The sequence below is a fragment of the Macrobrachium rosenbergii genome, chromosome 9 (genome assembly GCF_040412425.1).
Source record: "Macrobrachium rosenbergii isolate ZJJX-2024 chromosome 9, ASM4041242v1, whole genome shotgun sequence".
NCBI lineage: Eukaryota > Metazoa > Arthropoda > Malacostraca > Decapoda > Palaemonidae > Macrobrachium > Macrobrachium rosenbergii.
In genome coordinates, this window is record NC_089749.1 from 1184837 (window position 1) to 1196751 (window position 11915).

Consider the following 11915-nt stretch of genomic DNA (forward strand, 5'->3'; position numbering starts at 1 on the left):
AGAACCCTTCTCACTGAAGGACATAAATTGTTTACTTTGTCATCTTGCAAGGGCTAAACACTTCCTGTTCAAGGAACATATGTGAGTGAAAAAGAATGAGAAAAAAGAATAATTCTTGAACCATTAAAAGCCTGGCTATGAAAAAAAAAAAAGCCACACATGAAATCCAAGAGTAATACAGAAGTGTTTGGAAAGAAGCAAAACACATGCAAAGTGTAAAATCTTTGATAAAAATTCATTAAATGAGCTAACAAAAAGGCACATGATCATAACTGACTGAAGTCCTATAATAAATAGGGCTGAGGGTATGGGTTGACATTTGGATGATGTGAAATTTGAGATGCACAGATACTTGGAAGGCATACCTCACATGAGAAGGATCTTTCTTCTATCAGTGGAATAAGACTGTCAGGGCAAATGTTAGTTAGTTGTCCATCCACAGTAAAGCAGTGGGCTCTATAGTTTACATTTTTGTAGCTGATGGTAAATATCCAGTCTATATCATTGAGGCCAATCCCAATTGGTGGAAGCTCACACTGCTCACTATACCCACCAGGTTTCAATTCAAATACATAAGCCAATTAAAAGCAAGACTGAAACCTCACTGATATCAGCTACAGATATTTACTTCAATAAGGCAATAGTTCATACTGTCATTCATACAAATACAATTCTTGAATATTTGTAACTTGTATCCCTATTTCATTTTTGATAAAGTTATTAATTCTCTATGTTACTGGTAATTAGCTCATAATTCTAATACTCATTAAAAATCAATTCAATATACTGTATAAGTTCCAAACCCATCAAATGGTGATAATATGGTTTATTTAAATTTTAAACTTGAAAATATTTTTTTCAAGTAATTGTTTCATTGTCCTCAATACATTCTACTGACATAAAATGTAAGTGATGAAAAACCATACAATTATCAAATTACTGTGCCTCTTAAATCACTGACAACACACTGTTGTCATTCAAAGCAAGGTGTGTGAATTAGAGGTGACAAAATAACTGCCATCAAACAACTGAAGGCAAAAGAGAGATTGAACTGACTACAAAAATAAAAAACTTAAGATCATCAACATACCTGTCCAAAATAAAAAGAAATGCTGTGCATAGCTTCAGTAAATCACTTGGATTTAAAGCATGTTGATAATGTTATCACTTGCAGGAATAAAGCTGTGGCCAAGAGCAGTGAGACTTGGATTTGGTGAGCCCAAAAACCACAGCTGATGGTGAAATGGATAATCTTAATACACTTACAACTCACTAATCAACTGTAATACACCCATAATCAGTTTGGCCATCAGAGAAGTTGCAAATAAATTTGAGACAAAAAATAATATACTGTATACCATATTAAAGAGCAGTTAAATTTAGTCTATAAAAATAAAATCCCAGGGTCAATATAAACTTACCTATTCAGAGTGAAAAGTACAGCTGTGCAAAGGCCTCAGTACTAAATCACTTGGCTTTAAAGCAGGTTCTTTAAGTTCTATAATACTTGTAGGCATACAACTTCGGACATCAGCAGCAACAAGTTTTCAATTTACTGATCCTAAAGACCACACCTAAAGGTGGAAAGAATATTTTTATTATAACTTTTAGTACAAAGCATATACAGTGTATATGATTGTGAAAAGCATAAGATTTACAGATCTAAGGAAGACTGGAAAATACTTTGCTTACCTTCAAGACGTCCATTATTATGTAAATAATAATTGCTTCTCAGGTCTCAGAATGTAGTCTAAATGGGTAGATTTAGCTATTCTTGCATTTCCAAACTTCCAATCTTGCTTCAGGATATTTGTTTATATCATAAATTTATCTTGCTTACTGACAATAGATTTACTTTATGTAACATATGGTGTATGCTTTTTGTTGATTTTAAAAAGAATGTTTTTCACTTCATAACTTCCTTGAAACTGCAACTTAATGCCAATTTTTTTTTTTACCATACTCTCCATTTGTAGATTTTTGTTTTCTAATAACATCAGCAATGTTGTTATTGTGCTCCAGTGGAAAAAATTATTCACATATATATATTCCATTTTCCTAACAACAAAACTGACTGACACAAAATTCAGTTCTGCACTGATACACATCTACCCACACTGACAACTCATTTGCTGATATAGCTATGAAACTGACAGTGAGAATGGGGCATTCAAATTTCATTTTAAGGACAAAGTATGTTAATTTTACATCCTGTAAACAAGCAAAGACAACAGACTTTGCATATTTCATCTTCTGATCATGTTCATCTAATAACTCATCTTTTGGTTTACTTTATGACTTAAGAGTTCAAAATTGATTCTGATCATTCCATGAAGCAATCATGGAATTCCCAAGCTGGTGAAAGGTCCAAATACCTGTCATAATATGCAGTTAATTCTACTAATAAAGGTATCTACTAAAATTGTTAACCTAAGAAAGATATTATTGATGACTGGCTCAGCCATTACATTTCTTAGCTATTTTTTAATTTTCTCATAATCATGTACTAAACATGTTTAAGCAATAGCGCTGAATAGATATATAGGTCATCCTGCTAGAACTCTTGCCTCTATTCCTTCTTCTGCTTCATCTTTATGGTCTACCATGTTGTCCAGCAAGAAAATATTCTCCATGTTATAAAAATCAAACTCATAAGGTACGTTATCACAGGATAGCTCATCATCCTGGGACAAAGTTTCATGGGAAGACCTCCTTAAAGTAGAGACATCTTCATAGGCAAGCAACCTCAAAGGACACTGATCATATTTATCAGACCTATAAAGATCACCCAATCAGCAGGTCCTTACAAATACTGTGTTAATAACACATACAAATCACACAGGGTGCTAGACTATTTTCAGTGATCTTGCATTAAACCTCTGCAAACCAGGCTCCAGTTTTGACTTCCACTGATGTGTTACCTTTAAGAAATTAACTCTTGCCTGACTGGTGACTTCATTCCTGTTCTCATTTAGAGACCTGAAAGTCAAAGAGAGAGAAGAATTATGAATATGTGTACTTCCTACCCTTACTCTGTGATTAACAATCCTCCTAATGTCAAGCACAAAATTATATAATACAGTAACTGAAATCAATAGCTGCTCAACCCACATAAAGCTTCTAGAGCAAAATACACATTACAGTACATAAGTACTTAACATTTTTGCTTCTAAAACAAAATTAAATAAGAATATCTTAACCATACAGCATTCAAACTGCAAATATGTTCAATTTACCATTTGTCAAATAATGTGATGTCAACCATGAAAGCTATGGAAAAATCTAACAACAAGCAGAAAACCCAACAACATATGGCAAGAATCAATGGAAATAAAAGATAAAACTAGCAACAGTAATCTCTAGAAACTACAAGAAGTATAGAAATTTACATTACAGAACACAAATATGTCTTACTAACACAGCAGTATACAAATAATAATGAAATCAAAAACTTTAATACATTTCAACTTCTCATCAATACAAGTCTGTTACCATTAATAATTCCATTACACCTGGCCAAAAGTGGTAAACACCAAACTGATGGTGGTAAAAACATGTAGTACTGAAGTATGCAAAAATGGGTGAGGCCTCCCTTGGTAAGTGTGAAGGGGGTGGGGAGGAGGGAACTCTTATTAAAAGTAATATATAGTACTTAAAAAGTGTTCATTAACTCCAGAACTAAGAACCTATTTCTTTTAGCATTGACATACACCATTTAAAACATTGGGATGTCAGTGTCATCTGGCTGGAGATCATAGCAAAGTTTCCAACATGTAAATGAACTTGATTTAGGTCCCCACTTTACTATGTCAAGTATAGACTTTGTAACCATGCTTAGTGACTAATTTTAAGATAAGTGTTCTGAAGTTGTCAGGTCCCCACTTCTCAAACCTCACAGAATTTGCATATGGTAAGCTTGTGGCATCACTGCCAACTGCATATCTTCTTGGTAAATTCTTGATTAGTTTTCATTTTAATTGCCAAGAATATTTTATTGTGCAATTCAGTAATACAAATGCTAGACATTACGACATTTAGTGATTTGTCAACACATGCATACACCAACTGTGACAAGGAGACTGAATATGTATGTGACTGTCGCAATATGTTATACACTTACATTAACTAAATTCTGATGCTTTTGGTTCAAGACGACACTTCTCAACTTTTTGGCCCATATATTCATTCAAGTGATTGCAAGCACTAATTCCTCCCTCAATCCTAAACAAATTATACTGTTATAACATCACTTGAAGATTCACAAGCCACTTATCAGCTGTTAGCTAGTTCACATGTTTATGGACATCACTAATTTGGTTCAGTATATTTTTACTTTATACTGTTATCATATTTTGGACTTGATAATACCATTTTCCATTGTTTTAATGTGCACTCTGAACATTTCTGACACTCGCGTTGTTAAATATGACAATTTTTAGAGACAGTACACCCATCGTTATATCCTACAATTTTGGGGGCTACAGTGGGAAAGCAGGGTTATTAGGTAGAGGGAAACACAAATGAGTGAAATTCAAGGATGAATTTAACCTAACAAGTTGACTTCTTACTTAGATGGGGGGGGGAGACCTTACCTAGCACAGGACCCCCTGCTTAACCTAACCTAGGGGCTGCATCCTTACCTAGCCCTAGGCCCTGACCCCTAACCTGACCTTACTTGGATGTCAGGTCCTTACCTAGGCCTAGACACCCAACTAACCTAACCTAGGGCACAACAAATGGAATAACGGATAATAATATGGCTGCAACCTAAGCAACCCTAACCTAAGGTACCAGGTCTTTATTCTAGTGCATAATCTTCGTTTGAAATCATTCCATAAACTTTCCATAATCTGAGTGGCAGCAATCAGTGGGATTAACATCCCTGTATTTCACTTGTTGTGTTTTTCCACCACAAGAAAAAACCCCACTTTCCCACTGTGGTCCCCAAAATAGTATGATATAAAGGCAGAGTCCACCATTTCTAAAAGTATTCATTTACTAATGAAACAAATGTCAGGAAGAGGATATCTTTGAGTCCAAAATATGAAAAATTTAAAGAACAATAATACCACAAAGTACAATTATTTCACAACACTGAAAGGCATTGACTAGTATTTGGTGTTGCAATACCTTGCAACCTTTCCTCTCATAACTCACAATGAACAATAAAGTATTAAAATCCTTGTAGTAGTTGTTAAATGCACTTTTTTATAGATTTATGTTACCCAAAATAAAGATTCTGCTAGGCTATGGAGCAATTTTTAGTGTATTTTACATTAGTAGAATGCAGTATTAATTTGGATGCAATTCTCATGGTTCCTAGACACGTTTCCTCCAGGATTCTAGGCTATGTGTTTGGGCTGCTGTACCATCACATAAATACATAGGCTATCCATAATACTTTGCGTCCATTTATTCATACAGTGCACATTTTCTTCCTAAATGGGATAAACTGAATACTACTTCCATAGACTGATTCCCACCAGTTGATGATTGGAAACTTTTTTGGCTTTTGGTTATGTTCTTGTTCCTATTTTTGTCTTTTGGTTATTTTTATGATATTTACTGTCTTTAGTTTATGTTTTTACAGTAAGTATAAAGGGGAAGGCCACACGAAGTTATTGTTTATTAATAGGCTAAAATTTTTTGGTTAAACAATATATTAAATGGTGTAGCCTAAGCCTATACAGACTTAAGCAGTACAGGGGAGATAATCTGAGAAAACTATCAAGCCAATGAGAAATTTGCCGTCTTTTGTTTGTAATTTCACATTAATCCCCAAGTGGCTGGTACTAAACATAGTGGAAGCACTGCAGGATGCCAAACTTAGTACCAGCCCCTCTGAGATTAAAGTAACAATATAGGCAAAATACAGTGAATTTCTCATTATCACAGTAAATGTCTCAAGTTATCTCACCTGTACTACATCATATACATTTTCTACATCAATCAAGTGAAATGGGTATTTCTAAGTAATAACTCCGCATGGACTGTATGGAACGGTTCAGCGAATACGAAAGTCATTCGGGAGCCATATGTTCAAGAAGGGACTAGCTAAGGAAGTCTATTATAAAAGGAACCGTACTAACCTAACGTACCCTAACCTAACCTAACCTAGTAGGCTGTGTTACTTAGCAAGGGGGCTGATCTCCCAGTAAAGGAAACCACTTTTTACCAAAAGTTCCCTTATAATACTGACCATGTGTGATAGCATTCCAGGATGGCCAGCATACAAAAACGTAATCAGTTCTGAGGCTAATTACAGGTTAATTGCAGTTGACCAACAAAAAATAATGGTAAATTCTTGACAAGCAACAAAAATACTACAGGAAAAGTCAATTTTAAAGGAAATACCCATGCGGAGATGATGCTTAGTTCTACCGAAAAATGATATAAACGTAATCAGACATGCAAGTGAAGCATATAGGCTATTTGAACCTGGAACATACTGTAAATCAGGCGAGAGAGCATTTGTAAAACTGCGCACCAACACTATACAACAAAATACCAGCTGAAGTGAAGATCATAGAAGAAGAAAGCTAATTTTAAAAGAACTAAAGACTCTCCTATTCTGCAGGAGCTACTGAGACTGACAAGAAAACACTGAAAGACAAATATAAAATATAAGAAGCACCTTATTCTGAAAACATACAAAAGGCCTGCCAGAGAGGGAATCATCCCTGTGGAGGGTTCCACATAAAACCAAAGTGAAACGATACAGATTACCTGTGCAGTCGTCTCCTTTACATTTATCGTTTTTACTTCCATCCCAATGGATCTGCTACTAAACACAGCGCCCATTTTGCGTGTAAACTGGTTAGCGAGAAGAAGGGCGCTAAATCATGAGATATAAAATAGCGATTTGATTTTGAATAGCCCAATAGTAACTCCACAACTCTTGGATTCTAACTTGATTTTTACCTTTTGGTTGGCAATGTATGGTTTTACTACGAAAGCTAATCAACATCCTCTTAAACTCCACTCACTGCCAGGTCATATTAGTTAAGTTACATTTTATCTACTTAGCCTATAACCTAACACTGTCAAGTGCCCATTGGTTCGGCTACAAGCTAGGCGTCTGAGCCTACATTCCATAGGTCTATATGTTCTCTGTCCAGTCAATACAACAAATAACACACCATACTTATCTGATTACTCTACCCTTATTTGATAATCGATCTCTCTTACTAAAACTACGTGATATGCTAAAAAAAAAAATATTTTTTTCCTTACAAGATCGATCCAGATTAGCGAGCCGGGTCTCCGCCTCTCGTATAGCCTATGGCGTATGGATCAATAAATGTAAAGCGAGTTCTAAAAACAGATATAACGTTGTTCATACATCACCGTTGTAACGGCTCTCCCTGAAAACTTCAGATGTAACTGCCTAGTCAGATTTTCTTAATTTCTTTTCGAAAATTACGTTGAACAGTTTTGACATTTTTCTTTCGGCTGTATTCTACGAGTAAGAAATTTCCACATGCTAATTTTCAGTTGTCATCTTCTGCTTGGTTTTAGTGGCCATTTAGCCCTCGGGGTTTGTAAATAAAGAGATAAGAGAGAGAGAGAGAGAGAGAGAGAGAGAGAGAGAGAGAGAGAGAGAGAGAGAGAGAGAATCCTAGTTTCCCTACCTATAGGAAAATAAAATTGTCAAAACTGTTCTTTGTAAACAACTCACAGACACAGACTTTATATTATGTATTTGTCTAGAACGACAACATTAGAATTTACTTTTTTACTTTCTTCTAGTTTTGTTTGCTATTTGCGTCGTCATATGTAGGTACAATCTCTCGGAAGGATTCAAGCTTATCAGGTAAGTGACCTGACTGTTCTCATAAAAGAGTGAGTTCAAATTATTATTACTGAAAATGAATAAATTTTCTGTGGGAAAGACGAAAACGCCATAAACATACAACCAATTTTTCACCGAAAAGAATATTTAAATTTGAAAGCCAACCATAAAGGAGAAGAAATACGTTGTAAAGTATTGTTAACGGTGAATGATGAATCTAAAAGAATAAACCTGCAGATGTTCAACTCACTATTGAAAACTGAATCATAATAATAATTCTCTACCTGCAACATATTAATGATTTTGTTTGAGCCTTTGTAAACAATCATATCACGGCAATAAAACTATCCAGTCTCCCAAATATAAAACTAAAATCTGATTTATTTTCTCATCAATGATGCCGACTTATCCAAGTGTGAAAAATTACCAAGGACAGCTCAATTTCTGTGATGAAAGACCGACTTCTAAATGACCAATTCCGTCTCTTATCAGGAACCCACTATAAAATTATTTTGAATTATCGTTTCCGAAACCATGACATCAAAATGCTTTCGAAAACTTCCAGTTCGTTTTCATACTCTGGTTTTCATTTGATTTCACACTGTATTTTAAAATCGTAATTGAGTATAATGAATATTATTATTATTATTATTATTATTATTATTATTATTATCATTAAAATTATTACAGACATTATTACTTATTGCTTATCTGGATCAAATCCATGAAACTTAAGAGTGAAATAAAATAAAAATGAATCAAAATTTAAATACAAATAGTCACTTCTAACTAAAAATTTAAATGATATAGAAAAAATGAATTTTAAAAGGAAGCGGATCTGGGAAAACGGGGAGGAGGAGGAGGAGGAGTAAATGGAGGAACAATAAGGAAAGAAGAACCTAAAAGTTACAAATAACAGATAAAATAAAAAAATTTAAAAATTCTCTATATAATATAAACGTTATTTAAAACCAAATAACTGCGAGTAAACTATAAATATATTTTAAATATATCATATTTTCTATCAACGTATTATCCAAAAATTACTAGGCAATAAATTAAGATTCTAAATTCAACACGGAATCCACTGAGGGAAAGAGGTTATATATTTGTCCTTCTATATTTTACAGAATTTTCGTTTGAGAAACCATGACAAATGCTTTCAAAGAGGCCGAAGAAAATTCGTTTTCAGACTCTGATTTTCAGTTGATTTCACATCTGTATTTTAATGTATTGAGTATAAATTATTATATTGTATTATTATTATTATTATTATTATATATTATTATTATTATTATATTATTATTATTATTATTATTATATTTATTTGATCAAGCTTTCATAAGGCTATAGAAAAGAGTGAAGTTCATCATGTCATTTAACTAACATTTAAATATATTTTAAATATATAATAAAATATGAATAATTTATATATATATAAAATATAATAATATAATAATAATAATAATATGTGTGTATGTGTGTGGTGTGTATGTAATGTGTGTATATTTTACTCAATACATTAACATTAACGCATGATTACTCCAACACACCATTTATATCTGCGCTAGTAATAAATTTGACAAAGACGACTGTTCAGCTATTAACATGTTAAGAAGATTCTCTCTCTCTCTCTCTCTCTCTCTCCCTCTCTCAAATCGTTCCCCTCCGATCTAATCATCTCATGCTTTTGAAGGCATTACGGATGGTGACTTTGGAAGGCTCTAGACAACTAACCTGACTGAGGTAAGAGTTGAGCATTCACTGCGTAGGGGTGGGGGTGCAGACCTTATAGGAAGGGGGGTGACTGGGAAGAGAACCCAATCATGTACCTTACCGTAGATGCAGGTTAATGAAGGGACCGCAATTCCGGAGAAGGCTAAAATTAAATTTAGGATTTTTCATCTTGGCAGGAATCTATGTTTTATTCTTGTTTTAGGGGTGAAGTTAGCTCTTAGTGAATGGGCCTATCAGGGAACTCAAGATTTTCCCCGGTGCGCAATTACTCACTCGGTTTGTCTGGAAATATTTGAAAGAATATTTTGCTGTCCTGGGCTATGGTTTAATTTGATTATAACGACCACATCGAATGATTCCAGGTCTTTTGCTTACATGTCTTAATCATGAAAATGATTCTTTCATGAATAGATCTTTAGTAAATGTTGATGCTGCACCCAATGAGGTCTCTTAAATGCCTTACGTTGTTTTAAGGTGCTTTGAAGTGTATCATAATTTATGAAATATTTTCTCATTACCTGTTTCGCTTTTACTGCATAATTGCTTTTGTTTCCTGCGGAAATGCAAATTTAATTTTAATTGTGAAAAAGGAAAGAGTTCTGTCTCAAAATACCAAAACTTGATAAGAATGAATCTACAGAGAATTACGCTAAGTAGGCAATGAATCACGAGCTCTCTTTTTCTTTCTCTCTCTCACTGTCTCAAGTGTTTTCCTCAGCTGGCATGATATTCACAGACGTTTTCTAACTTTCCGCTGCTCCGGCGGGCATCGCAGATGGCAACTCTCGTATACCTCAGACATACAGTACAACCTGACTAGGCCAAGAGGCTACCTTGTAATGGGACCCTTTAGGGATGGCAGGATTGGGAGATGGGAGGGGGGCGGGGGTGGCAATCCTAAGGTGGTAGGAGTCCATGAAACCTGCTGAGGGTGTAGTGCAATCAAAGTTCTGATTTTTTAATAAAAACCTGAACTCAAAAATGTGATTTTTCAACTTGATAGCAATCCAGCTTGAAAGCAAATGATTTTGTTTTATTTGTTCCTATTCGTTATGTTGTTTCTGTAAGGAAAGGAACGAAGCTGACTGTTCATGAAGATACGTTCTAGGGAATCACTTAATAAATATTAAGTAAAAGTGGTCTTATATCCGATTAAAATCGGATAATGAAAGGGGAGTGCCTTTAGCGCGCGCATTGCAACTTGCTTCCCACCAGTTGCCACATGCCACTTGTCCCATGGGGGTGACTTAAGGTCAATGTCATCTACTTATTTATTGCCTGCTCCTTTGGTCATTGCTCTCCAGAACTTGCAGTCTATCTGGAGCTGTGCATATTCACCTGGACATTATACCTGTCAGACTTTCCTATCCCACAGATATTGAGTCATAATCATAAATGTGAAGTATCATATCTGATTAGTCCGTCGTACCATATATTTTTAAAACTTGAATGTTTCCACTTTCCGCCGTGTTTCCCAATTTTGCAATTTCCTCGCCTAAAGAATACAAGTTTTCTCACCCGAGCAGGTAAATCTGCTATTTTTTTTTTTTTTACTCTGAAGGGGGATGACTGAGTAGAATTGTGTCGGTTCCTTTACAGAAAGACACATTGTGTTTTTAAGAGAGCTTTTCTTATGTAAATGCTGGACTCGTTCGGCTTCCTTTTCATTTCTAGTGAAGGGCCCATTGGAACAGTCACCTCCTGACTAGCCCAGGCACGAGGAGCTGGAGAAAAGAATAAAGAAGGAGAAAGGAATGATGGAGACTTCCGTAGTTTGTGATTTTTCGATCTTTTTCCCAGAGCCAAGAAGACAGGCTCAGAAGTCTTGTAATACCTAAAAAGTTTGTGCAGGCAAAAACTAAAGGATACTTGAGCAAGCACAGTCTTTTCCACTTGGAATTTTAACTCAAGTAAAGATTGCGGTATACTTTAGTCCTTACTAAAAGTGAAATTCACATTTCCGTTCCATTCTAGAATAATCCCAAGATTTACTGAGCTTATTAAGGATTTACTGCTTCCATTTTTAGAGTAGATTACGACTGACACTTTAGCAGATCAATAATGCCTTATCGAACCAGAAGCTCGATATTTATTAATACAGAAGCCATTGGAATCGATATTACTTAGCATCAGGATCAAATTCATCTAACTCGTCCTCAAGGGGAAGGGAAGAGAGAGAGAGAGAGAGAGAGAGAGAGAGAGAGAGAGAGAGAGAGAGAGAGAGAGAGAGAGAGAGAGAGAGACTAATACAGGAAAGGGGAAACTTTCTCGTTAGGGTCATTTGTAACGATCTCATTTCATTAGTATTCTAAGAGATGTCAGAAACTTGACTATGAGACAGCTTAGCTATAATAACCTCTCATTTTTCGTTTTGATAGTCTATAAT

General features: G+C 34.9%; 1 long non-coding RNA gene across 1 annotated transcript; it reads right to left on the reverse strand.

The window, feature by feature from the left end:
* Positions 1 to 1991: 1991 nt before the first annotated feature.
* Positions 1992 to 7273, reverse strand: LOC136842031 (uncharacterized). The gene is made up of 2 exons (XR_010854144.1): positions 7234 to 7273; positions 1992 to 2979 (listed from the first exon to the last, which is right to left on the reverse strand). It is a non-coding gene; the product is annotated as an uncharacterized lncRNA (long non-coding RNA).
* Between the last annotated feature and the right edge of the window lie 4642 nt (positions 7274 to 11915).